Source organism: Leucopleurus acutus, assembly GCF_964270905.1.
Source record: "Leucopleurus acutus genome assembly, chromosome: 16".
Taxonomy (NCBI): Eukaryota; Metazoa; Chordata; class Mammalia; order Artiodactyla; family Delphinidae; genus Leucopleurus; species Leucopleurus acutus.
In genome coordinates this window covers 69,173,224-69,199,843 of record NC_139158.1, presented here as the reverse complement: position 1 = coordinate 69,199,843, position 26,620 = coordinate 69,173,224, and the positions used below count along the sequence as shown (strand labels likewise).

General features: G+C 40.5%; 1 protein-coding gene across 4 annotated transcripts in view; it reads left to right on the top strand.

The window, feature by feature from the left end:
* ZHX3 (zinc fingers and homeoboxes 3) overlaps positions 1–26,620 on the top strand; it is a 127,496-nt gene that overhangs the window by 37,871 nt on the left and 63,005 nt on the right. For 3 of the 4 annotated variants that reach the window (XM_082857424.1, XM_082857425.1, XM_082857426.1), the window contains exon 2: positions 23,572–23,674. The gene's annotated coding sequence lies outside the window, so the exon portion shown is untranslated. The remainder of the gene's footprint in view (positions 1–23,571; positions 23,675–26,620) is intronic. The other variant, XM_082857427.1, reaches the window with a different exon arrangement.

Below are 26,620 nucleotides of genomic sequence, written 5' to 3'. Positions count from 1 at the left end.
GTGACAGAGTGGTAGGAGTCCTGTAACTCCGTGTTCTGACAATATTGGCCCTTTGAGTTTATCTTGTTCTTTGTCCTTGGAGCACACCACAATACGGTAGTTCTATTTTTAATTTTTTTGAGGAACCTCCTTACTATTTTCCATAGCGGATGCACCAGTTTACATTCCACCAACAGTGCACAAGTTTTCCTTTTCTCCACACTCTCACCAAAACTTGTCATTTCTTGTCTTTTTGATAATAGACATTCTAACAGGTGTGGAGTGAGATCTCATAGTGGTTCTGATTTGCGTTTGCCTGAGAATTGTTCTTTCAGGAGTAAATTCAGAGTACAGGTCCTGCTGAGTGGCCAGGATATCCCTCTAGAGTCCTCGGTGGGTGTGTGCCTTGTCATTTGTGGTGCTATTTCTTCATCCTTTAGTCCTGGCACTTATGTGGGTGGTCCCCTACTGCTGATCCCCGCTTTATAGCGAGCTGGTCTCACAGCTTAGCCTTTCTGAGAACAATGGAGGAGGTAGCTGTTCCACAGACCTTTAATTATTCTCTTGACCATCCCTGGTGCTCTTCCTCTCCCACATCCAGCTTCTACTATCTCTGAATTTAGGTTTGTTTTCCACCAAGCTTCTCTTGGGCACACACATTTTAAAAACTTTCTTCTTTTGCTTGGTTCATGTTGGAGGTTCCTCTACATGGTTAAGCACTGACATCATTCAGTTCCGATGGCTTTTTTTTTCGCCCACAATTCCTTGCTCTTCTCCTGATGGCATCGTTCCTGTTTATCCTGTGCTGCTGTGGACTTATTCTTACTTTTATATTTTTATAATATATATTCTTACTGTTATAATAAATAACTAAATAGTCTGTTATATTTGGCATTTTAAAGGAGGGGAGAAGTACTTCTAATACTCTATTATTTGTCATGAACCAGCAGCCCGCAAACACTTTTTGTTTACCTCTGAAAAACATCAGATATCCAAGGAATTCAGCAGGCTCGTCATGGAAGAGGAACTATAGGCAGTTTAACCACGTGAAAAATGACTTCATTCCATTAGTGAAAACTGCATTTAAAGTTGTAAGATACCATTTGCACATATCAAATTAGCAAGGTGTTTTTTTTGGGGGGAGTATGGTGGGAGGTATGGTAGGGAGTAATAAGGAATGTGGAGTGTGTGTATGTGAGGGACAGAGAAAGAATTTAATGCCAGCAAGGGTCTTATATACTGCTTGTGAAATGCAAATTGATATAACTCTCAATGCATTTTGGCAATATGGGCCTTTAAAAAAGTTCATACTCTTTGACCCAGGGATTAAAATACTGGCAGTCTATCCCAAGGAAATAATCATAGGTTAAGACAATATTTTATGTATAGAGAGATTTATCTCCACATTGTAAAGTAAAACAAACAAACAAACAAACAAACAAAAATGTACACGTTCAAGTGCCTGACACTGAGCAGTTGTTAAATTTTGGTACATCTATTCAGCTAACAAGATTCTACAAACAAATGAAGCTAACAAAAATAAATGTTTAGAAAGACTTTAATTACATAGGGAAAATGCTTATGTAGTTTTTAATAATGCTAAGTGAAAAAAGATATACTCTAAAACGGACTTACCTAGAATATCAATTCTATAAGAAAAACATATGTGCAAAGAAAAGTAAAAATTAACAGTAACGATTGTTTTTTTGATTTGAATTATGTGAGTTTTCCCACCTATAGTTTTTTTAAAAATTAATTTATTTTTGGCTGTGTTGGGTCTTCATTGCTGCACGCGGGCTTTTTTCTAGTTGTGGCGAGCAGGGGTTACCCTTTGTTGTGGTGCCTGGGCTTCTCATTGCGGTGGCTTCTCTTGTTGCAGAGCACGGGCTCTAGGTGCGCAGGCTTTGGTAGTTGTGGCGCGCGGGCTCAGTAGTTGTGGCTTGTGGGCTCTAGAGCACAGGCTCAGTAGCTGTGGTGCATGGGCTTAGTTGCTACGCGGCATGTGGTATCTTCCTGGACCAGGGCTCGAACCTGTGTCCCCTGCATTGGCAGGCGGATTCTTAACCACTGTGCCACCAGGGAAGCCCCCACCATAGTCTTATGCTCTTTTGTATTTTTCACATTTCAGCAGTAACTATATTATAATCAGGAAAAAGAATCAATATTATTTTTTAAATTGCCAAGCTGTCTCACAGAGAAATAAGAATGGCCAATAATCACATGAAACTATTTAATTTCAGTAGTAACAAAAAATGCGAAGAATGCTCAATGACATGGAAAATGTTTGTTACATAAATTTAAGTGAAAAAATAGTAACAATATGTACACTATGATCCCAATTTGGTTAAAATTTGTGTGTGTGTGTATCAAAATGTTGACAGTGCTTATTAGCTTTGGGTAGGGAATAGTTTTCAGATGACTTTTAATTTTCTTCTTTATGCTTCTGGTTTGGATTATGTGAGTGTTCTTCCCCTATAGTCTTATCTTCTGTATTTTCCAGTTTTCCTATACTAAATGTATATTGCTCTTATAATCAGGGGAAATGGTTTTCATACATTATTTTTGTCTTTCTATCCTCTATACTATACTTTCTGCTCTAAAGCATTCTTAAAATATTTAACTTGGATGTTGAATAAGAGAAATTTGAGGGACTTCTTTACCTAATTCAATCTTAAGAATTAAATGAATGCATTGATATAAATTTCATGTTACTTTGAGAGATTTATCTTTGTTTTGTCTATAGGAATATATTTGAGTACTTTGAATATCTTGTCTCTTTCTCAGAATGTTAGCCACATAGGTGCAACGTGATGGAAACTATCTTCTTGCCAGTTTTAGTAAAGACTTTTGAACTTCTTATTTTTAAAAATTGAGATATAATCTACATACAGCAAAATGTGCAGATTTTAACTGTATAGTTTAATAAGTTTTGGCAAATGTTTCTACCCATGTAAATACCACCTCAACAATCTATAGAACTTTTTTGTCACTCCAGTAAAGTTCCGTCATGCTCCCTTCTTGTCAATCTTCACATCTGAACATAAGCTCTGTTAACAGTTTTTACCACCATAAATTAATCTTGTTTCTTCTAGAGCTCCACATAAACAGAATCATATAATATATTCTCTTTCATGTCTACCTTATTTTGCTCACCATGATTTTGAGACTCTTCTGTATTGTGTGTATTGGGAACATTTTTCTTTTTAATTGCTGAGTAGTATTCCATTGTACGAATACCACAATTTGTTTATCCACTCTCATGTTGACAGACATGTAGGATGTATCTGGGTTTGGACTCTTTCAAAATCAGGGATGCTGAGTTTGTAGCTGCTCCCTAACCCCCCACTTCTCTTTTCTTGACTAGCAGTGCTTGCAAATCAGGGCTTGTTTCCAGGAGCTTGTAACTAAGACCCCCACAAAGAGATCAGAGAACAAAAGTAAAGTGGGCCCGCCAAGTCCAGGGCAGAAGCCCCAGGAGTTCAGCTCCTGGGCACAGAGTGGCAGGCCTGCAGATTAACTGAGCGCTCCTTTTACAGAAAGAAAGAAAAGAAAAAGCTAAGCAGTGAAAGAGCTCAGAGCACCCAGTTGGGGACCAAGAGAGCCATTACCACATTAGATCCAAATCACAGCAGTTGTTTGAGGTTACTCGGGATGCTCAGTGTTAACTACACCGAGAGTGGGGTGGGGTGCTTCCTCACCCCAGCTGGCCCTGCAGCAGGTGTTGCCCGAGTGCCCATCTGGGCTCCCTTCTGCTGGGGTTTCTGGGGTGAGGGGAGCAGGATGACTTGAAGCACTTGCTCTGTGGCTCTGACTGCACTGCCAATAGAGCTACATAAAAAACCCCACAGCCTCTTGGGGCATGTGATTTGATAATTGGGAAAAAACTCCTCTCAGACCCAAGGGGCTATCACACGTTCAGGTATTCACCGTTATTACACAAGAGCAGAAATTACGAGTTCTGGGTTTGAGAGGCCCAGGATGTCTCTCTCTGGGATAGGGAAGGGCCCAGCACTCCCCTTCCCCAATTCACTCCTCGTAGAGTTCATTTCCATCTGTCCTATTCCCACCAAGGAAAATATGGCCTTTATCCCACTTCCTTGGGCACTGCCTCTTTCTCCCGCCTTTCCCCTGAATTTTGACACAGGGTCAGATGAACTGAGTGCAGATAGAGCTGAGGAGGCATGGAGGGAGAAGTACAGTTGTGGAAACTGCTTTTAGGGGGTGGGAAATGGTGTGATCTCTGAAGATAGGACCCCCATTAGGCAGTGGCAGGACCAAAGGAGAGGGTGCCCTCTCCACCTGCCATGTGATAAGGGCTTTCCAGTTCTAGAAGAATTTGTAGGAAAAGTCATGCCATGAGAGTGAGTCTACTGCGGATGTTATACTGACCAGCTTTGCTGATAACTGTGCTGAAAGCATCCTCTGATGTTCGGCAGTGAACTCAGCCAGCAAGCTGTCCACCCCACGTACCCCCCAGGCTAGCTGTCCCTTCCCTGGACTGTTGTTTGTTACCTCAGTGCGTCAGGTTCTTACCTGCTTATCTGGCCCCCATTTCTTGCCCGGGTCTATTTTTTCCCCTTGCCTCCTTATTTTTTGCCCTCTTCAACTTAAACTATCTGGTTAAAAACTGGACCTTCTAACTTTGCCTTAGTTAACATTCCCTGCCAAGGCACTGACCCTGAGCACCTGCCAGAAGATATTTTTATTGCCTTTGGTTTCATTATAGATGACAAAATACATGGAATTGGATTTCTTTTTCCCAGGATTTGTTTGCTAGTTTATCTTAACACCAGATGGTATTTTCTGATTGATTTATAATTATAGGCAGTTTGATTCTTAAAGCCTCTTTTGATCTTACTGGAGCACCTTGGACCATGAGTCCCATGTGACCCATAATGTTGAGAGGAGGTATAAATGGAAGCTTCAAAAAGTTGACACGAAACATGGGAACTGAAGCAATTGTTACACCTCAGACTAATAGTCCACTGGTTTTAAGATGACTTTTACTTTGAGGAATCTATAAATTCCTTGAAATTGCTACTCTTAGAAAAAGCCACAGTTATTTTTCCTGGGCTACTATATTGTCTTCAGTTCTAATTTTGACATGAGTGCAAAGAACAGATTGTGTCCAGCCCAAGTTACTTTTATAACTTCAAACAATTGTCCTCTCATAGTCTTTAGCAAAAATTTTTTGGAGAAAAGACTTTTAAAGACTTCCTCCCCTCCCTCCCAATTATAGTTGATACTTTAAGCTCTAACTAACCAAGGGTGTTTGAGCACAATCTTTGGCAAAGTAGCTAATGTTTCACGATCAATTTTTTTTTAATTTGAACTGTATGAAAGAGAGTTCATGATACCATTCTATGAAATCTCCTAAACAACTTACTCTTATCAGGGAATATACAAGATTCATGTGTGTCAATTCCTCTACTAGGAACTGAAGATGATAATTAACTATAAATCAAGGAAATGAAAATCCTTGAGTTCTAACCTTTTGCATAGACAAAAGCAAACAGCAAGACCCTGAATAATTGACATTCCTTCTCTGGAGTATGAATACTGGGCTCTCCATGGTAAATATAAACTTCATATTTGTGACTTACTCCAGGCTGTACTTAGTAGATTACCTAGATATAGGTAGACAGACCACTAAAGGAAGTTATGGCATTACCTTATCAAGGACATTTTAAGGTAACTTAAAATTATGTCATAGAATGGAAAGATATCCCACATCCATGGATTGGAAGGCTTGATATAAAGATGGCAATACTACCCAAAGTGCTCTACGGATTCAATGAAATCTCTCCCAAAATCCAGGCAGCCTTTTTTGCAGAGATGGAAAAGTTGATCCTAAAATTCATATGAAATTGCCAGGGACTCCGAATAGTCAAAACAGTCTTGAAAAAGAAAGATATAGTTGAAGGACTCATGCTTCCCAATTTTAAAAAAGCTACAATAGGCCTCTCGCCTTCTGAGATGGCCCACACTCTGTCTATGGAGTATGTTTCCCCTAGGGCCATTCTCGCCTTTTGAGATGGACCAGATTCTGTCTATGGAATGTGTATCTCTCTAAATAAATCCACTAATTACCTTAAAAAAAATCAAATAATCAAAACAATGTGGTAATGGCATAAGGATGGATAACATAGATCAATGGAATGGAATTGAAAGTCCAGAGATAAACCCATTTATCTGTAGTCAATTGATTTTTGACAAGGGTACCAAGTCCGTTAAATGGGGGAAAGGACAGTCTCTTCAACAAATGGTGCTGGGATAACTGGATAGCCACATGCAAAAAAATGAAGTTATATTCCAGCCTCACACCATATACTAAAAGTAACTCAAAATGAACCAAAGACCTAACTGGAAGAGCCAAAACTCTTAGAAGGAAACATAAGGGTAAATATTCATGACCTTGAATTTGGTAATGGATTCTTAGAAATGACACTAATGGCAGGAGCAGCACTAGAAAAAATTAGATACATTGGACTTCATCAAAATTTACAACTTTTGTGCATCAAATGACATTATTTTTTTTAAACATCTTTATTGGAGTATAATTGCTTTACAATGGTGTGTTAGTTTCTGCTTTATAACAAAGTGAATCAGGTATACATATACATATATCCCCATATCTCCTCCCACTTGCATCTCCCTCACACCCTCCCTATCCCACCCGTCTAGGTGGTCGCAAAACACCGAGCTGATCTCCCTATGCTATGTGGCTGCTTCCCACTAGCTGTCTGTTTTACGTTTGGTAGTGTATATATGTCCATGCCACTCTCTTACTTCGTCCCAGCTTACCCTTCCCCCTTCCTGTGTCCTCAAGTCCATTCTCTACATCTGCGTCTTTATTCCTGCCCTGCCCCTAGGTTCTTCAGAACCTTTTTTTTTTTTTTTTAGATTCCATATATATGTGTTAGCATACGATATATGTTTTTCTCTTCCTGACTTACTTCACTCTGTATGACAGACTCTAGGTCCATCCACCTCACTATGAATAACTCAATTTCGTTTCTTTTTACACCTGAGTAATATTCCATTGTATATATGTGCCACATCTTCTTTATTCCTTCATCTGTCGATGGACACTTAGGTTGCTTCCATGTCCTGGCTATTGTAAATAGAGCTGCAATGAACATTGTGGTACATGACTCTTTTTGAATTATGGTTTTCTCAGGGTATATGCCCAGTAGTGGGATTGCTGGGTCGTATGGTAGTTCTATTTTTAGTTTTTTAAGGAACCTCCATACTGTTCTCCATAGTGGCTGTATCAGTTTACATTCCCACCAACAGTGCAAGAGGGTTCCCTTTTCTCCACATCCTCTCCAGCATTTATTGTTTGTAGATTTTTTTTTTTTTTTTTTTTTTTTTTGCGGTACGCGGGCCTCTCGCTGTTGTGGCCTCTCCCGTTGTGGAGCACAGGCTCTGGACAGTGAGGCTCAGCGGCCATGGCTCACGGCAGCAGCCGCTCCGCGACATGTGGGATCTTCCTGGACCGGGGCACGAACCCGTGTCCCCCTGCATCGGCAGGTGGACTCTCAACCACTGCACCACCAGGGAAGCCCTGTTTGTAGATTTTTTTGATGATGGCCATTCTGACTGGTGTGAGGTGATACCTCATTGTAGTTTTGATTTTCATTTCTCTAATGATTAGCGATGTTGAGCATCCTTTCATGTGTTTGTTGGCAATCTGTATATCTTCTTTGGAGAAATGTCTGTTTAGGTCTTCTGCCCATTTTTGTCTTTTTTTTTTTTTTCTTTTTTTGCGGTACGCGGCCCTCTCACTGCTGTGGCCTCTCCCGTTGCGGAGCACAGGCTCCGGACGCGCAGGCTCAGTGGCCATGGCTCATGGGCCCAGCCGCTTCGCAGCATGTGGGATCCTCCCGGACCGGGGCACGAACCCGCGTCCCCTGCATCGGCAGGCGGACTCTCAACCACTGCGCCACCAGGGAAGCCCTCTTCTGCCCATTTTTGGATTGTGTTGTTTGTTGTTTTGATATTGAGCTGCATGAGCTGCTTGTAAATTTTGTAGATTAATCCTTTCCTCAGTTACTTCATTTGCAAATATTTTCTCCCATTCTGAGGGTTGTCTTTTTGTCGTCTTTATGTTTTCTTTTGCTGTGCAAAAGCTTTTAAGTTTCATTAGGTCCCGTTTGTTTATTTTTGGTTTTTTTCCCATTTCTCTAGGAGGTGGGTCAAAAAGGATCTTGCTGTGATTTATGTCATAGAGTGTTCTGCCTGTTTTCCTCTTAAGAGTTTTATAGTGTCTGGCCTTACATTTAGGTCTGTAAACAATTTTGAGTTTATTTTTGTGTATGGTGTTAGGGAGTGTTCTAATTTCATTCTTTTCCATGTAGCTGTCCAGTTTTCCCAGCACCACTTATTGAAGAGGCTGTCTTTTCTCCATTGTATATTCTTGCCTCCTTTATCAAAAATAAGGTGCCAGGGCTTCCCTGGTAGCGCGGTGGTTGGGAGTCCGCCTGCTGATGCGGGGGACACGGGTTCATGCCCTGGTCCAGGAAGATCCTACATGCCGCGGAGTGGCTGGGTCCGTGAGCCATGGCTGCTGAGCCTGTGCATCCGGAGCCTGTGCTCTGCAATGGGAGGGGCCACAACAGTGAGAGGCCCGTGTACCACCAAAAAAAAAAAAAAAAGTGACCATATGTGCGTGGGTTTATCTCTGGGCTTTCTGTCCTGTTCCATTGATCTATATTTCTGTTTTTGTGCCAGTACCATACTCTCTTGATTACTGTAGCTTTGTAGTATAGTCTGTTGTCCAGGAGCCTGATTCCTCCAGCTCAGTTTTTGTTTCTCAAGATTGCTTTGGCGATTTGGGGTCTTTTGTGTTTCCATATAAATGTGAAATTTTTTTGTTCTAGTTCTGTGAAAAATGCCATTGGTAGTTTCAAAGGGATTGCATTGAATCTGTAGATTGCTTTGGGTAGTATAGTCATTTCACAATATTGATTCTTCCAATCCAAGAACATGGTATATCTCTATCTGTTTGTATCTTCTTTAATTTCTTTCATCAGTGTCTTATAGTTTTCTGCATACAGGTCTTTTGTCTCCTTAGGTAGGTTTATTCCTTGGTAGTCTATTCTTTTTGTTGCACTGGTAAATGGGAGTGTTTCCTTAATTTCTCTTTCAGATTTTTCATCATTAGTGTATAGGAATGCAAGAGATTTCTGTGCATTAACTTTGTATCCTACAACTTTACCAAATTCATTGATTAGCTCTAGTAGTTTTCTGGTAGCATCTTTAGGATTCTCTGTGTATAGTATCATGTTATCTGCAAACAGTGACAGCTTTACTTCTTCTTTTCTGATTTGGATTCCTTTTATTTCTTTTTCTTCTCTGCTTGCTGTGGTTAAAACTTCCAAAACTATGTTGAATAACAGTGATGAGAGTGGACAACCTTGTCTTGTTCCTGATCTTAGAGGAAATGCTTTCATTTTTTCCCCATTGAGAACGATGTTGGCTGTGGGTTTGTCATATATGGACTTTATCATGTTGAGATAAGTTTCCTCTATGCCTACTTTCTGTAGCGTTTTTATCATAAATCGGTGTTGAATTTTGTTGAAAGCTTTTTCTGCATCTATTGAGATGATCATATGGTTTTTATCCTTCAGTTTGTTAATATGCCTTATCACATTGATTGATTAGCATATATTGAAGAATCCTTGCATTCCTGGGATAAACCCCACTTGATCGTGGTGTATGATCCTTTTAATGTGCTGTTGGATTCTGTTTGCTAGTATCTTGTTGAGGATTTTTGCGTCTATGTTCATCAGTGATATTGGCCTGTAGTTCTCTTTCTTTGTGACATCCTTGTCTGGTTTTGGTATCAGGGTGATGGTGGCCTCTTAGAATGAGTTTGGGAGTGTTCCTCTCTCTGCTATATTTTGGAAGAGATTGAGAAGGATAGGTGTTAGCTCTTCTCTAAATGTTTGATAGAATTGCCTGTGAAGCCATCTGGTCCTGGACTTTTGTTTGTTGGAAGATTTTTAATCACAGTCTCAATTTCAGTGCTTGTGATTGGTCTGTTTATATTTTCTGTTTCTTCCTGGCTCAGTCTTGGAAGGTTGTACTTTTCTAAGAATTTGTCCGTTTCTTCCAGGTTGTCCATTTTATTGGCATATAGTTGCTTGTAGTAATCTCTCATGATTTCTGCAGTGTCAGTTGTTACTTCTTCTTTTTCATTTCTAATTCTATTTCTTTTTGTGTGGGTTTTTAAAAAAATCTTTATTAGAGTGTATTTGCTTTACAATGGTGTGTTAGTTTCTGCTTTATATCAAAGTGAATCAGTTATACATATACATATGTTCCCATATCTCTTCCCTCTTGCGTCTCCCTCCCTCCCACCCTCCCTATCCCACACCTCCAGGCGGTCACAAAGCACTGAGCTGATCTCCCTGTGCTATGCAGCTGCTTCCCACTAGCTATCTACCTTACATTTGGTAGTGTATATATGTCCATGCCTCTCTCTCACTTTGTCACAGCTTACTCTTCCCCCTCCCCATATCCTCAAGTCCATTCTCTAGTAGGTCTGTGTCTTTATTCCTGTCTTACCCCTAGGTTCTTCATGACATTTTTTTTCTTAGATTCCATATATATGTGTTAGCATACGGTATTTGTCTTTCTCTTTCTGACTTACTTCACTGTGTATGACAGACTCTAGGTCTATCCACCTCATTACAAATAGCTCAGTTTCGTTTCTTTTTATGGCTGAGTAATATTCCATTGTATGTATGTGCCATATCTTCTTTATCCATTCATCAGATGATGGACACTTAGGTTGTTTCCATCTCTGGGCTATTGTAAATAGAGCTGCAATGAACATTTTGGTACATGACTCTTTTTGAATTATGGTTTTCTCAGGGTATATGCCCAGTAGTGGGATTGCTGGGTTGTATGGTAGTTCTGTTTGTAGGGTTTTTTTTGTTTTTGTTTTTTGCGGCATGCGGGCCTCTCACTGTTGTGGCCTCTCCCGTTGCGGAGCAACAGGCTCCGGACGCGCAGGCTCAGTGGCCATGGCTCACGGGCGCAGCTGCTCTGCGGCATGTGGGATCTTCCCGGACCGGGGCACGAACCCGTGTCCCCTGTATCGGCAGACAGACTCTCAACCACTGCGCCACCAGGGAAGCCCTATTTGTAGTTCTTTTTAAGGAACCTCCATACTGTTCTCCATAGTGGCTGTACCAATTCACATTCCCACCAACAGTGCAAGAGGGTTCCCTTTGCTCTACACCCTCTCCAGCATTTATTGTTTCTGGATTGTTTGATGATGGCCTTTCTGACTGGTGTGAGATGATACCTCATTGTAGTTTTGATTTGCATTTCTCTAATGATTAATGATGTTGAGCATTCTTTCATGTTTGTTGGCGGTCTGTATATCTTCTTTGGAGAAATGTCTGTTTAGGTCTTCTGCCCATTTTTGGATTGGGTTGTTTGTTTTTTTGTTATTGAGTTGCGTGAGGTGCTTATAAATTTTGGAGATTAATCTTTTGTCAGTTGCTTCATTTGCAAATATTTTCTCCCATTCTGAGGGTTGTCTTTTGGTCTTGTTTATGGTTTCCTTTGCTGTGCAAAAGCTTTGAAGTTTCATTAGGTCCCATTTGCTTATTTTTATTTTTAATTCCATTTCTCTAGGAGGTGGGTCAAAAAGGATCTTGCTGTGGTTTATGTCATAGAGTGTTCTGCCTATGTTTTCCTCTAAGGGTTTGATAGTTTCTGGCCTTACATGTAGGTCTTTAATCCATTTTGAGTTTATTTTTGTGTGTGGTGTTAGGGAGTGATCTAATCTCATACTTTTACATGTACCTGTCCAGTTTTCCCAGCACCACTTATTGAAGAGGCTGTCCTTTCTCCACTGAACATTCCTGCCTCCTTTATCAAAGATAAGGTGACCATATGTGCGTGGGTTTATCTCTGGGCTTTCTATCCTGTTCCATTGATCTATCTTTCTGTTTTTGTGCCAGTACCATACTGTCTTGATTACTGTAGCTTTGTAGTATAGTCTGAAGTCAGGGAGCCTGATTCCTTCAGCTCCATTTTTCGTTCTCAATATTGCTTTGGCTATTCGGGGTCTTTTGTGTTTCCATACAAATTGTGAACTTTCTTGTTCTAGTTCTGTGAAAAATGCCACTGGTTGTTTGATAGGGATTTCATTGAATCTGTAGATTGCTTTGGGTAGTAGAGTCATTTTCACAATGTTGATTCTTCCAATCCAAGAACATGGTATATCTCTCCGTCTAATTGAATCATCTTTAATTTCTTTCATCAGTGTCTTATAATTTTCTGCATACAGGTCTTATGTCTCCTTAGGTAGGTTTATTCCTTGGTAGTCTATTCTTTTTGTTGCACTGGTAAATGGGAGTGTTTTCTTGATTTCACTTTCAGATTTTTCATCATTAGTGTATAGGAATGCCAGAGATTTCTGTGCATTAATTTTGTATCCTGCTATTTTACCAAATTCATTGATTAGCTCTAGTAGTTTTCTGGTAACATCTTTAGGATTCTCTATGTATAGTATCATGTCATCTGCAAACAGTGACAGCTTTACTTCTTTTCCAGTTTGGATTCCTTTTATTTCCTTTTCTTCTCTGATTGCTGTGGCTAAAACTTCCAAAACTATGTTGAATAAGAGTGGTGAGAATGGGCAACTTCCTTTTGTTCCTGAGCTTAGTGGAAATGCTTTCAGTTCTTCACCATTGAGGATGATGTTGCCTGTGGGTTTGTCATATATGGACTTTATTATGTTGAGGAAAGTTCCCTCTGTGCCTCCTTTCTGCAGCGTTTTTATCATAAATGGGTGTTGAATTTTGTTGATAGCTTTCTGTGCATCTATGGAGATGATCATATGGTTTTTCTCCTTCAGTTTGTTGATATGGTTTATCACATTGAATGATTTGCGTATATTGAAGAATCCTTGCATTCCTGGGATAAACCCCCGTTGATCATGGTGTATGATCCTTTTAATGTGCTGTTGGATTCTGTTTGCTAGTATTTTGATGAGGATTTTTGCATCTCTGTTCATCAGTGATATTGGCCTGTAGTTTTCTTTCTTTGTGACATCCTTGTCTGGTTTTGGTATCAAGGTGATGGTAGCCTCGTAGAATGAGTTTGGGAGTGTTCCTCCCTCTGCTATATTTTGGAAGAGTTTGAGAAGGATAGGTGTTAGCTCTTCTGTAAATGTTTGATAGAATTCGCCTGTGAAGCCATCTGGTCCTGGGCTTTTGTTTGTTGGAAGATTTTTAATCACAATGTCAATTTCAGTGCTTGTGATTGGTCTGTTCGTATTTTCTATTTCTTCCTGATTCAGTCTTGGCAGGTTGTGCATTTCTAAGATTTTGTCCATTTCTTCCAGGTTCTCCGTTTTATTGGCATAGAGTTGCTTGTAGTAATCTCTCATGATCCTTTGTATTTCTGCAGTGTCAGTTGTTACTTCTCCTTTTTCATTTCTATTTCTATTGTTTTGAGTCTTCTCCCTTTTTTTCTTGATGAGTCTGGCTAATGGTTTATCAATTTTGTTTATCTTCTCAAAGAACCAGCTTTTAGTTGTATTGATCTTTGCTATAGTTTCCTTCATTTCTTTTTCATTTATTTCTGATCTTATTTCTATGATTTCTTTTCTTCTGCTAACTTGGGGTTTTTTTGTTCTTCTTTCTCTAATTGCTTTAGGTGCAAGGTTAGGCTGTTTATTCGAGATGTTTCCTGTTTCTTAAGGTAGGACTGTATTGCTATAAACTTCCCTCTTAGAACTGCTTTTGCTGCATCCCATAGGTTTTGGGTCGTCGTGTCTCCATTGTCATTTGTTTCTAGGTATTTTTTGATTTCCTCTTTGATTTCTTCAGTGATCACTTCGTTATTAAGTAGTGTATTGTTTAGCCTCCATCTGTTTGTATTTTTTACAGAGCTTTTCCTGTAATTGATATCTAGTCTCATAGTGTTGTGGTCAGAAAAGATACTTGATACAATTTCAATTTTCTTAAATTTACTACGGCTTGATTTGTGACTCAAGATATAATCTATCCTGGAGAATGTTCCATGAGCACTTGAGAAAAATGTGTATTCTGTTGTTTTTGGATGGAACGTCCTAAAAATATCAATTAAGTCCATCTGGTTTAATGTATCATTTAAAGCTTGTGTTTCCTTATTTGTTTTCATTTTGGATGATCTGTCCATTGGTGAAAGTGGTGTGTTAAAGTCCCCTACTATGATTGTGTTACTGTCGATTTCCCCTTTTATGGCTGTTAGTATTTGCCTTATGTATTGAGGTGCTCCTATGTTGGGTGCATAAATATTTACAATTGTTATATCTTCTTCTTGGATTGATCCCTTGATCATTATGTAGTGTCCTTCTTTGTCTCTTCTAATAGTCTTTATTTTAAAGTCTGTTTTGTCTGATAGGAGAATTGCTACTCCATCTTTCTTTTGATTTCCATTTGCATGGAATATCTTTTTCCATCTCCTCAGTTTCAGTCTGTATGTGTCCCTAGGTCTGAAGTGGGCCTCTTGTAGACAGCATATATACGGGCCTTGTTTTTGTATCCATTCAGCCGGTCTGTGTCTTTTGGTTGGAGTATTTAATGCATTTACATTTAAGGTAATTGTTGATATGTATGTTCCTATTCCCATTTTCTTAATTGTTTTGGGTTTGTTATTGTAGGTCTTTTCCTTCTCTTGTGTTTCCTGCCTAGAGAAGTTCCTTTAGCATTTGTTGTAGAGCTGGTTTGGTGGTGCTGAACTCTCTCAGCTTTTGCTTCTCTGTAAAGGTTTTAATTACTCCATCAGATCTGAATGAGATCCTTGCTGTGTAGAGTAATCTTGGTTGCAGGTTTTTCTCCTTCATCACTTTAAATATGTCCTGCCAGTCCCTTCTGGCTTGCAGAGTTTCTGCTGAAAGATCAGCTGTTAACCTTATGGGGATTCCCTTGTGTGTTATTTGTTGTTTTTCCCTTGCTGCTTTTAATATGTTTTCTTTGTATTTAATTGTTGACAGTTTGATTAATATGTGTCTTGGTGTATTTCTCCTTGGATTTATCCTGTATGGGGCTCTCTGTGCTTCCTGGACTTGATTAACTATTTCCTTTCCCATATTAGGGAAGTTTTCAACTATAATCTCTTCAAATATTTTCTCAGTCCCTTTCTTTTTCACTTCTTCTGGAACCCCTATAATTCGAATGTTGGTGCGTTTGATGTTGTCCCAGAGGTCTCTGAGACTGTCCTCAATTCTTTTCATTCTTTTTTCTTTATTCTGCTCTGCAGTAGTTATTTCCACTATTTTATCTTCCAGGTCACTTATCCGTTCTTCTGCCTCAGTTATTCTGCTATTGATCCCATCTAGAGTATTTTTAATTTCATTTATTGTGTTGTTCATCGTTGTTTGTTTCATCTTTAGTTCTTCTAGGTCCTTGTTAAATGTTTCTTGCATTTTGTCTATTCTATTTCCAAGATTTTGGATCATCTTTACTATCATTATCCTGAATTCTTTTTCAGGTAGACTGCCTATTTCCTCTTCATTTGTTAGGTCTGGTGGGTTTTTATCTTGCTCCTTCATCTGCTGTGTGTTTTTCTGTCTTCTCATTTTGCTTATCTTACTGTGTTTGGGGTCTCCTTTTTGCAGGCTGCAGGTTCGTAGTTCCTGTTGTTTTTGGTATCTGTCCCCAGTGGCTAAGGTTGGTTCAGTGGGTTGTGTAGGCTTCCTGGTGGAGGGGACTGGTTGCTGTGTTCTGGTGGATGAGGCTGGATCTTGTCTTTCTGGTGGGCAGGTCCACGTCTGGTGGTGTGTTTTGGGGTGTCTGTGGCCTTATTATGATTTTAGGCAGCCTCTTTGCTGCTGATGGGTGGGGTTGTGTTCCTGTCTTGCTAGTTGTTTGCCATAGGGTGTCCAGCACTGTAGCTTGCTGGTTGTTGAGTGAAGCTGGGTGCTGGTGTTGAGATGGGAGATTTTCGCCGTTTGATATTATGTGGAGCTGGGAGGTGTCTTGTGGACCAGTGTTCGAAGTTGGCTCTCCGACCTCAGAGGCACAGCAATGACTCCTGGCTGCAGCACCAAGAGCCTTTCATCCACACGGCTCAGAATAAAAAGTAGAAAAGAAGAATTAGTAGAAGTAGAAAGAAAGAAAGAAGGAAGGAAGGAAGGAGAGGGAGGGAGGGAGGGAGGAAGGAAGAAAAAAAAGAAAGAAAGAAGATAAAGTAAAATAAAATAAAGTAAGGTAAAATATAATAAAGTTATTAAAATAAAAAATAATTAAGAAAAAAATTAACAAACAAAAAAAGGATGGATAGAACCCTAGGACAAATGGTGGAAGCAAAGCTATACAGAGAAAATCTCACACAGAAGCATACACATACACACTCACAAAAAGAGGAAAAGGGGAAAAAATCATAAATCTTGCTCTCAAAGTCCACCTCCTCAATTTGGGATGATTCGTTGTCTATTCATGTATTCCACAGATGCAGGGTACATCAGGTTGATTGTGGAGCTTTAATCCGCTGCTTCTGAGGTTGCTGGGAGGGATTTCCCTTTCTCTTCTTTGTTCTCACAGCTCCCAGGGGCTCAGCTTTGGATTTGGCCCCGCCTCTGCGTGTAGGTCGCCGGAGGGCGTCTGTTCTTCGCTCAGACAGGACGGGGTTAAAGGAGCAGCTGTTTCGGGGTCTGTGGCTCACTCAGGCGCGGGGGAGGGAGGGGCACGGAGTGCGGGGCGGCAGAGGCCGGCGTGACGTTGCATCAGCCTGAGGTGCGCCGTGCTTCTCCCGAGGAAGTTGTCCCTGGATCCTGGGACGCTGGCAGTGGCGGGCTGCACAGGCTCCCTGGAAGGGGGATGTGGATAGTGACCTGTGCTCGCACACAGGCTTCTTGGTGGCGCAGCAGCAGCCTTAGCATCTCACGCACATCTCTGGGGTCCGCGCTTTTAGCCGCGTCTCGTGCCCGTCTCTGGAGCTCCTTTAAGCAGCGCTCATAATCCCCTCTCCTCGAGCACCAGGAAACAAAGAGGGAAGAAAAAGTCTCTTGCCTCTTCGGCAGGTCCAGACTTTTCCCCGGACTCCCTCCCGGCTAGCCGTGGTGCAGTAACCCCCTTCAGGCTGTGTTCACGCCGCCAACCCCAGTCCGCTCCCTGCGCTGCTCTGACCGAGCCTCAGCTCCCAGCCCCGCCTGCCCCGGAGGGTGAGCAGACAAGCCTCTGGGGCTGGTGAGTGCCGGTGAGTGCCGGTCGGCACCGATCCTCTGGGTGGGAATCTCTCCACTTTTCCTTCCGCAGCCCCGTGGCTGTGCTCTCCTCCGCGACTCCGAAGATTTCCCCCGCCGCCACCCGCAGTCTCCACCCGCGAAGGGGCTTCCTAGTGTGTGGAAGCCTTTCCTCCTTCACAGCTCCCTCCCACTGGTGCAGGTCCCGTCCCTATCCTTTTGTCTCTGTTTATTCTATTTTCTTTTGCCCTACGCAGGTACGTGGGGGAGTTTCTTGCCTTTTGGGAGGTCTGAGGTATTCTGCCAGCGTTCAGTAGGTGTTCTGTAGGAGTAGTTCCACTTGTAGATGTATTTCTGGTGTATCTGTGGGGAGGAAGGTGATCTCCGCGTCTTACTCTTCCGCCATCTTCCCCTCGTCCTCTAATTCTGTTGATTTAAGTCTTCTCCCTTTTTTTCTTGATGAGGCTGGCTAATGGTTTATCACTTTTATCTTCTCAAAGAACCAGCTTTTAGTTTTGATGTTTGCTATTGTTTCCTTCATTTATTTTTCATTTTTTTCTGACCTGATATTTATGATTTCTTTCCTTCTGCTAACTTTGGGGTTTTTTTTGTTCTTCTTTCGCTAATTGCTTTAGGTGTAAGGTTAGGTTGTTGATTTGAGATGTTTCTTGTTTCTTGAGGTAGGATTGTATTGCTATAAACTTCCCTCTTTGAACTGCTTTTGCTGCATCCATAGGTTTTGGGCCGTCGTGTTCTCATTGTCATTTGTTTCTAGATATTTTTTGATTTCCTCTTTGATTTCTTCTGTGATCTCTTGGTATTTAGTACTGTATTGTTTAGCTTCCATGTGTTTGTATTTTTGACAGATTTTTTCCTGTAATTGATATCTAGTCTCATAGCATTGTGGTCAGAAAAGATACTTGATACGATTTCAGTTTTCTTAAATTTACCAAGGCTTGATTTGTGACCCAAGATATGATCTATCCTGGAGAATGTTCCATGAGCACTTGAGAAGAAAGTGTATTCTGTTGTTTTTGGATGGAATGTCCTATAAATATCAATTAAGTCCATCTGGTTTAATGTATCATTTAAAGCTTGTGTTTCCTTATTTATTTTCATTTTGGATGATCTGTCCATTGGTGAAAGTGGGGTGTCAAAGTCCCCTACTATGATTGTGTTACTGTCGATTTCCCCTTTTATGGCTGTTAACATTTGCCTTAGGTATTGATGTGCTCCTATGTTGGGTGCATAAATATTTACAATTGTTATATCTTCTTCTTGGATTGATCCCTTGATCATTATGTAGTGTCCTTTTTTATCTCTTGTAATAGTCTTTATTTTAAAGTCTGTTTTGTCTGATAGGAGAATTGCTACTCCATCTTTCTTTTGATTTCTATTTGCATGGAATATCTTTTTCCATCCCCTCAGTTTCAGTCTGTATGTGTCCCTAGGTCTGAAGTGGGCCTCTTGTAGACAGCATATATGCGGGCCTTGTTTTTGTATCCATTCAGCCAGTCTGTGTCTTTTGGTTGGAGCATCTAATGCATTTACATTTAAGGTAATTGTTGATATGTATGTTCCTATTCCCATTTTCTTAATTGTTTTGGGTTTGTTATTGTAGGTCTTTTCCTTCTCTTGTGTTTCCTGCCTAGAGAAGTTCCTTTAGCATTTGTTGTAGAGCTGGTTTGGTGGTGCTGACTTCTTTTAGCTTGTGCTTATCTGTTAAGGTTTTAATTTCTCCGTCGAATCTGAATGAGATCCTTGCTGGGTAGAGTAATCTTGGTTGTAGGTTTTCCCCTTTCATCACTTTAAATACGTCCTGCCACTTCCTTTTGGCTTGCAGAGTTTCTGCTGAAAGGTCAGCTGTTAATCTTATGGGGATTCCCTTGTATGTTATTTTCCCCTTGCTGCTTTTAATATTTTTTCTTTGTATTTAATTTTTTTTTTTTTTTTTGCGTTATGCGGGCCTCTCACTGTTGTGGCCTCTCCCGTTGTGGAGCACAGGCTCCGGACACGCAGGCTCAGTGGCCATGGCTCACAGGTCCAGCCGCTCTGCGGCTTGTGGGATCCTCCTGGACCTGGGCACGAACCCGTGTCCCCTGCATCGGCAGGCAGACTCTCAACCACTGCGCCACCAGGGAAGCCCTGTATTTAATTTTTGATAGTTTGATTAATATGTGTCTTGGAGTGTTTCTCCATGGATTTATCGTGTATGGGACTCTCTGTGCTTCCTGGACTTGATTGACTACTTCCTCTCCTATATTAGGGAAGTTTTCAACTGTAATCTCTTCAAATATTTTCTCAGTCCCTTTCTTTTTCTCTTCTTCTTCTGGGACCCCTGTAATTCGAATGTTGGTGCATTTAATGTTGTCCCAGAGGTCTCTGGGACTGTCCTCAATTCTTTTCATTCTTTTCTCTTTATTCTCCTCTGTGGTAGTTTTTTCCACTATTTTATCTTCCAGGTCACTTATCCATTCTTCTGCCTCAGTTATTCTGCTATTGATTCCTTCTAGAGAATTTTTAATTTCATTTATTGTGTTGTTCATCATTGTTTGTTTGCTCTTTAGTTCTTCTAGGTCCTTGTAAATGTTTCTTGTATTTTCTCTATTCTATTTCTAAGATTTTGGATCATCTTTACTATCATTACTCTGAATTCTTTTTCAGGTAGACTGCGTATTTCCTCTTCCTTTGTTTGGTCTGGTGGGTTTTTACCTTGCTTCTTCATCTGCTGTGTGTTTCTCTGTCTTCTCATTTTGCTTAACTCACTGTGTTTGGGGTTTCCTTTTCGCAGGCTGCAGGTGCGTAGTTCCCTTTGTTTTTGGTGTTTGCCCCCAGTGGGTGAGGTTGGTTCAGTGGCTTGTGTAGATTTCCTGGTGGAGGGGACTGGTTGCTGTGTTCTGGTGGATGAGGCTGGATCTTGTCTTTCTGATGGGCCGGACTGCGTCCGGTGGTGTGTTTTGGGGTGTCTGTGGCCTTATTATGATTTTAGGCAGCCTCTTTGCTGCTGATGGGTGGGGTTGTGTTCCTGTCTTGCTAGTTGTTTGGCGTAGGGTTTCTAGCACTGAAGCTTGCTGGTCATTGAGTGGAGCTGGGTCTTAGCATTGAGATGGAGCTCTCTGGGAGAGCTTTTGCTGTTTGATATTACATGGAGCCGGGAGGTCTCTGGTGGACCAATGTCCCGAACTCAGCTCTCCCACCTCAGAGGCACAGGCCTGACACCCTGCCGGAACACCAAGACCCTGTCAGCCACATGGCTCCACACTCCGGAAGCCCACACTCCAGAGGCCCTCCTTTCGATGTGCTTCCTCTCCCCGCTGCACAGGTCCTAACCAAATGACATTATTAAGAAAGTGGAAAGACAATCTACAGAATGGGAGAAAATATGCGAAGGGCCTAGTATCCATAATACATTAAAAAAAAAAAAAAGACCTCTGGGGCTTCCCTGGTGGTGCAGGGGACACGGGTTCGTGCCCCAGTCCGGGAAGATCCCACATGCCGCGGAGCGGCTGGGCCCGTGAGCCATGGCCGCTGAGCCTGCGCGTCTGGAGCCTCTGCTCCGCAACGGGAGAGGCCGCAGCGGTGAGAGGCGCACGTACCGCAAAAAAAAAAAAAAAAAAAAAGACCTCTAACAACTCAACAACAAAAAGAAAAACAACACAATTAAAATATGGGCAAAGACTTCATTGGACATTTATCCAAAGAAGATATACAAATGGCCAACAAGTATATGAAAAGATGTGCAACGTCATTGGTCATTAAGGAAATGCAAATCAGCCACAGTGAGATACTACTTCACACCCCCAAGGATGGCTATAATTTAAAAACATCCCAAACGCAGAATATGACGTGTTGGTGAGGATGTCAGACCCTTGTGCTTTGCTGGCGAGAATGTAAAATTGCATAGCCACCGTGGAGAACAGTTGGCAGTTCCTCAGAAAGTTAAATGTAGACTTAACCACATGACCCAGCTGTTCTACCTCTGGGTACATACCCCAAATAATTGAAGACAGGTATTCAAACAAGTACTTGTACACACATGTTCCTAGCAGCACTATTCACAGCAGCCAAAAGGTAGGAACAACCCAGATGTCCATCAGTGGATGAATGGGTGAACAAAATGTGATTTATCCATACAATGGAATATTTTTTAGCCATAAAAAGGAGTAAAGTACTGATGCAGTGATAATGTGGAAACACCTCAAAACATCATGCTAAGTGAAAGAAGGCAGACGCAAAAGGTCACATATTGTGTGATTACATTTATGTGAAATGTCCAGAATAGATAAATTCATTGAGACAAAGAGCATATTAGTGGTTGCCAGGGACTGGAGCAGGGGGAATGGTAGTGACTGATTCATGAGTACAAGGTTTCATTTGGGGATGACTAAAATGTTTTGGAACTAGATACAGGTGAGGGTTGTACAGCATTGTGAATATACTAAATGCCATTGAATTGTACACATTAAAATGGTTAATTTTATGTTATGTGAATTTTCCCTCAAATTAAAAAAATTGCATCATATAGTTTTTGTGATCTCATAAATAACTGTGGCTTTGCTGTCATGGTTACCTTGTGACTGTTGGAATCCATGTACTTTGTAGCATTAATACATTGGGAAAGTTCTTTCCAGCTGTGGGCAAGAAAACACGAAGACAGATGATCCCAAGTGGGTTTCGTCATAGAATAACAGTTAAGGAATATAGCCTTTTCTTTTTGACTTGTGGAAGCTGTTGAAACTTCTACCTTGAGTGGGCCCTTGGTTGTTTTAAAGTGTGATCTGGACTGATAGGATTTGGTCTCTTCATTTAATTTGAAAGAGCGTGTTTAAAGTAACTTTATAGTATTTGGCGATGGAGCAGCTTTTGGTTTTATGAAAATTAGGAGTAATTTCTCAAGAATGTGAGCTATACATATGGAATTGCAGTAAGATTTTTCTGGTGGTTTGCTGTGTTGCACTGCTAGAGACTTCTGTGACACTTTCGAAAGCCATTACAAGTGCTTTTTATTATAAGTGGAATTGGTGTCAGGAATAAGAAATTTTTTGTGTGTGCAAAAACTAAAATCCTTAGTTTCTTATTTTAATCTTATACCTGTTTTGTTTTTTGAAGGAGGGACTTTAAGTTAGATTCTAGCAAAAAGATCTGAGCTTGAGAAGAGCGTCTTAACTCAGAAAGGTGGAAGTGCTTTGCCAGTGATCGTGAAGCTTTTCTTTATGTTTGGAGTTGATGCTTCTGCCTCAGGGTCATGCTCCAGGGATTGAACCCACATCCCTTGCACTGGAGGACCACCAGGGAAGTCCCCAGGGTGCTTTTTCGAGGGGCAAACTTGTTAACATTCAGATATTCGTAGTCCCTACTCTCTCGTGTACCCATGCACCGTTTGAAGTTCTGAGACCCTATGGTATACTCACTTGAGGGCCATTTTACTGGGCATCTCAACCAAAGAGAATGCTTTGGGAAAGAAATAAAGAACTCAAAAGCAGTGGTTTTTCAACTGCTTCCCAAGTAATTTTAGGATCATGTGAAACATTTCTGGTTGTTTGTTGAAAACATAGTTACTGTCTCATTCATTAAGCAAGAGCTACCATGTGTCTGTCATTGGGTAGAATGGGATGACATAGGGATAAGGGTCAGAGACAAAAGATGAAGATAACATAACTCCTTAGCCCGGAACTCAGTCTAGACCATTTTTTGTACCTCTAGAATCCATGTCAGGAAAACCCCAGGGCTTTGAATGGAAGAGCATCAGAAAATAGCACATCCTTAATGGTACTCATCCTTGAAGTTGTAAGGCTACGCATCAATTAATTTTTTAAAATATTATTCATTTATTTATTTATTTAGTTGCGTCGGGTGTTAGTTGTGGCAGGCAGGCTCCTTAGTTGTGGCTTGTGGGCTCCTTAGTTGTAGCATGTGAACTCTTAGTTGCAGCATGCATGTGGGATCTAGTTCCCTGACCATGGATTGAACCTGGGCCCCCTGCATTGGGAGCGAGGAGTCTTAACCACTGTGCCACCAGGGAAGTCCCACACATCAGTTAATTTGATCATTTCTGCTAAGCCATCTCAAACTTAGCCAGGAGAGAAAGATGGAAACTCATTGGTGGAAAGAGATTTTAATGAGTCATCTTGTCCTGATCTATCATCAGAGACAATGAAGTGTGCCTTTTTTCCATTGATATTTTTCAGTTACTACTAGCATTTTTAATCATTTAAAATTGCTAGTTTGTATTTTAGTGACCTCTTCTTGCTCTCCCCACCCCCTTGGTTTTTCTGTTTGTGTATAGTTCTGGTGAAAATGAGTTAGGAAAGGAGATTGATGAGATTGGATAGCTCAGCATCCTAGAATACACTTTATCTCTTTTCTCATGAAGTGAGGATATGTCGCTTCTTTTGCAGGACGGGATACAACTGCAGAAGCAACAAGTGAACCTTTAAAGATGCATATGGGGCTGCACAAAGAGAAGAGAGAAACTGGAGAAACCAAGGAAGTAAGAAAAAAGTATGTTTCCTGGGTAAATAGTACACTTCTGAATTTAGGTTTCTTGCATATCAATTACCATAACTTTGTCATGCCTAAGTCTTTATGGCTGTATTTAATCTTTGTTAAACATTCTTTATTTTCTCCTTCCTTGATTTTTATTGCTGAGCTCTTTGATCAAATGATTCTTTTAATCATTTGGATTAATCATTTGGATTAATCTAAAAATATCTGTATTGAATATACAATTTAGGTGACTTCTTAGATCACTTGATAGGAACCTGTTATATCTTAGGTTTGACCACTGGGTATTATAAAAGAGTTGTGTGTTGTGTCTCTTGTGATGTGCAGGTTTAGTTCAAGGTCAATTTTTTAGTCTGAGTGCAAAACATACTTCTGCTTTATTAAATGACTGACTTGAAAAACACTGGTTTGAATACCAAATTATCCAAGCCATGTTCTCAGGCTATAGGATGTGTGGTACTGCTCTCTGGAATATGAAAATTAATACTAAAGACAAAGCTGACTGGCCAATAATTAATGTAAATAGGCATAGCCTCCCTTTGATGAACTAGATGTGCCCTAGTAAAGTTATATACTCATATATGTATATACATATACACATATGTATACACATATATGAGTTGGGAACTCAGTTTATTCTGTTACTGAGCCACTCACAGGCTTAGATTTTGAGGGGTTTTGTTGTTAAAGTTTTTTAAATAAAGGAAATTTACTACCTTATTTATCATTATAAAGTTAAGAACCTTAATAAGTAGAACTTTTTGGAAAGAAAGGGGAGGAAATGGAGTCAGGGTCGTTGCTGGTATATAATGGAAGTTCTGTGCACAGCAGCCTGACTTGGATAACTCCATGGCAACATCACTCCCTCCCCACAAGCCTGGGCCACTCAGCCCATGGGAATTTCCTCACAGCTGTCACTTGTGGAACTTCCTGTCTCATGGTGGATTGTGGCAGGCCTACTGTTAGATAGAAGGTATATTCCAGTTTTCTCATTCTTTAACTTTGAGTTGGAAGGTGGAGTAAAAACTATTTAATGGCCTTGTATATCAATCCTCTAAACTAAAAACGCCATAAGACAAGTTTATTACAAGTGCACTTGTGCACACATTTTCTAGTGCTCACCTTCACACCGACTCTGCGTCAGCCACACTGATCTCCTTACGGTTCTTCAGTCAGTCGTGGACTCTTGTCCTCCCAGGTAGCCACGTGGCTCCTGGCCGCCTTCTCCTTCAGGTCTCTGCTGTGGGGGCAAAGTGAATGTGAAGGCCAAAGCCAAATTGGAATCACCAGGAATTTTCTGTGATGTCAGTCTCCCTACCTAGCCCCTGGCAGCACTGAGCCACCTCGCCTAGCTCCAGCTTCCCTCCTTTCGCCCACTCCACTCCTCCTACCTATCAAATGTGATGTTTTGTTTATTCTACACATCATGCTTTTTCTATTTCACCTTTAAGATCTTTTAAAATTAATCTTTCACTTTCAAAGGCACATACCATTTGACTCAGCAATTGCATTTCTAGGGATTGATCTCACATGTAACCTCGCACAGGTATGCAAGTAATCTTGAACCTCCTCAGCCTCTGTTAAATCTTCATGCATGCTTCTGATTTCAGTAGCACTTGGACTGAGACTAATTATCTCTTGCTGCCACTGTTCCGTTGTTGGCATGGGTCATGTCCCCGTCCAATAACTTGGGCGGCTGCCTGCCTCTTTGCCTGAACTGCAGGCACAGGAGCTAAGTGTCCCCTTTTGGGCTTCTTCTTTTGCACTCCTGTTGCCTTACAGCAATCTTTCTCTTCCCATTTGCGAATATTACAAATGGTTTTGCATTGCATTTTTTTAGACACTTAGATAATTATGTATAGAGTAGTGGTATCTCGACTTAGCCGCACATTAGAATCAACTTAGAAGCGTTATAAATTACTAATGTCTCGTCCCACCACCAAAGATGCTGAGGCAGTTTGTCTGGGGTGAGTTGTAAGCATTGGCATTTTAAAAATCTGCCAGGGTGATTTTCACTGCGGTCAAGTTTGAGGACCAGAAATAGTGTTGATTTTTTCTATACTGGTGATGACTTTGGTCACTTTAAGCTCATCGTAACCATTTAAGTGATTTCTGTGGGTTTGCAAGTTACAGTGGTGTTATATATATTAAAAATTTTGCCTCTTCCTTTATTGTATTTGTATTTCTTATTCGTTTTCATGTTGCTTTGTATTGGAAGGCACTTCTGATCCTATATTAATTAACAGTGATGATAAAATGCTGCTTCACTTTGTGCCTGTTTTTAATGACTGCATGTCTCATTTCTTCCTTGAAGTATACTGTTGACATTTGGTTTTAAATAGTTACTCTAAAAAGGGTAAGAAAGTATACCTTTATTATTAGTTTTAGAATTTTAAAATTAAGAATATCTGTTGGAGTTTAACAAATGAATTTTTGGTATCTGATGACATGACGCAATTTAAAATTTTAACCTATTCCTAGATTCTATTTACTGTTTTTTTTTTTTTTTAATTTTTGAGCATAAATTTTGAGTAAGCTTCATCTAGTTTTCTCTCTTCATTTTCTCTGCCAGTTTTAGAATTGGGTTCATAGAATGAACTAGATAACCTATATCTTGACCTTTTTTAGATATGTTTTCTATAATATGTTTTGTTTGTTTGTGGAGAGTTTGAAATGATCCACTAATAAACCATCCGGGGCGAGTTGCTTTGGGGGCAGGGGTGTAGTTATTTATTTTTTCAAAGATGTTGGTCTAGTTAAGTATTTTAGAATCTTTGTTTTCTAACAGTGCTTAAAGCAATGCTTGTCCTCTGTTCTTTTTTTTAATAGTCTATAAATTTCTTGTGCAGTGATTTTGTTATATTTTCTAATTTCATTATTATTTCAGAGCTCTGTTATTTCAAGCAGAATGTTGTCGGATTTTGTCTTCTGTTCAACCAATCT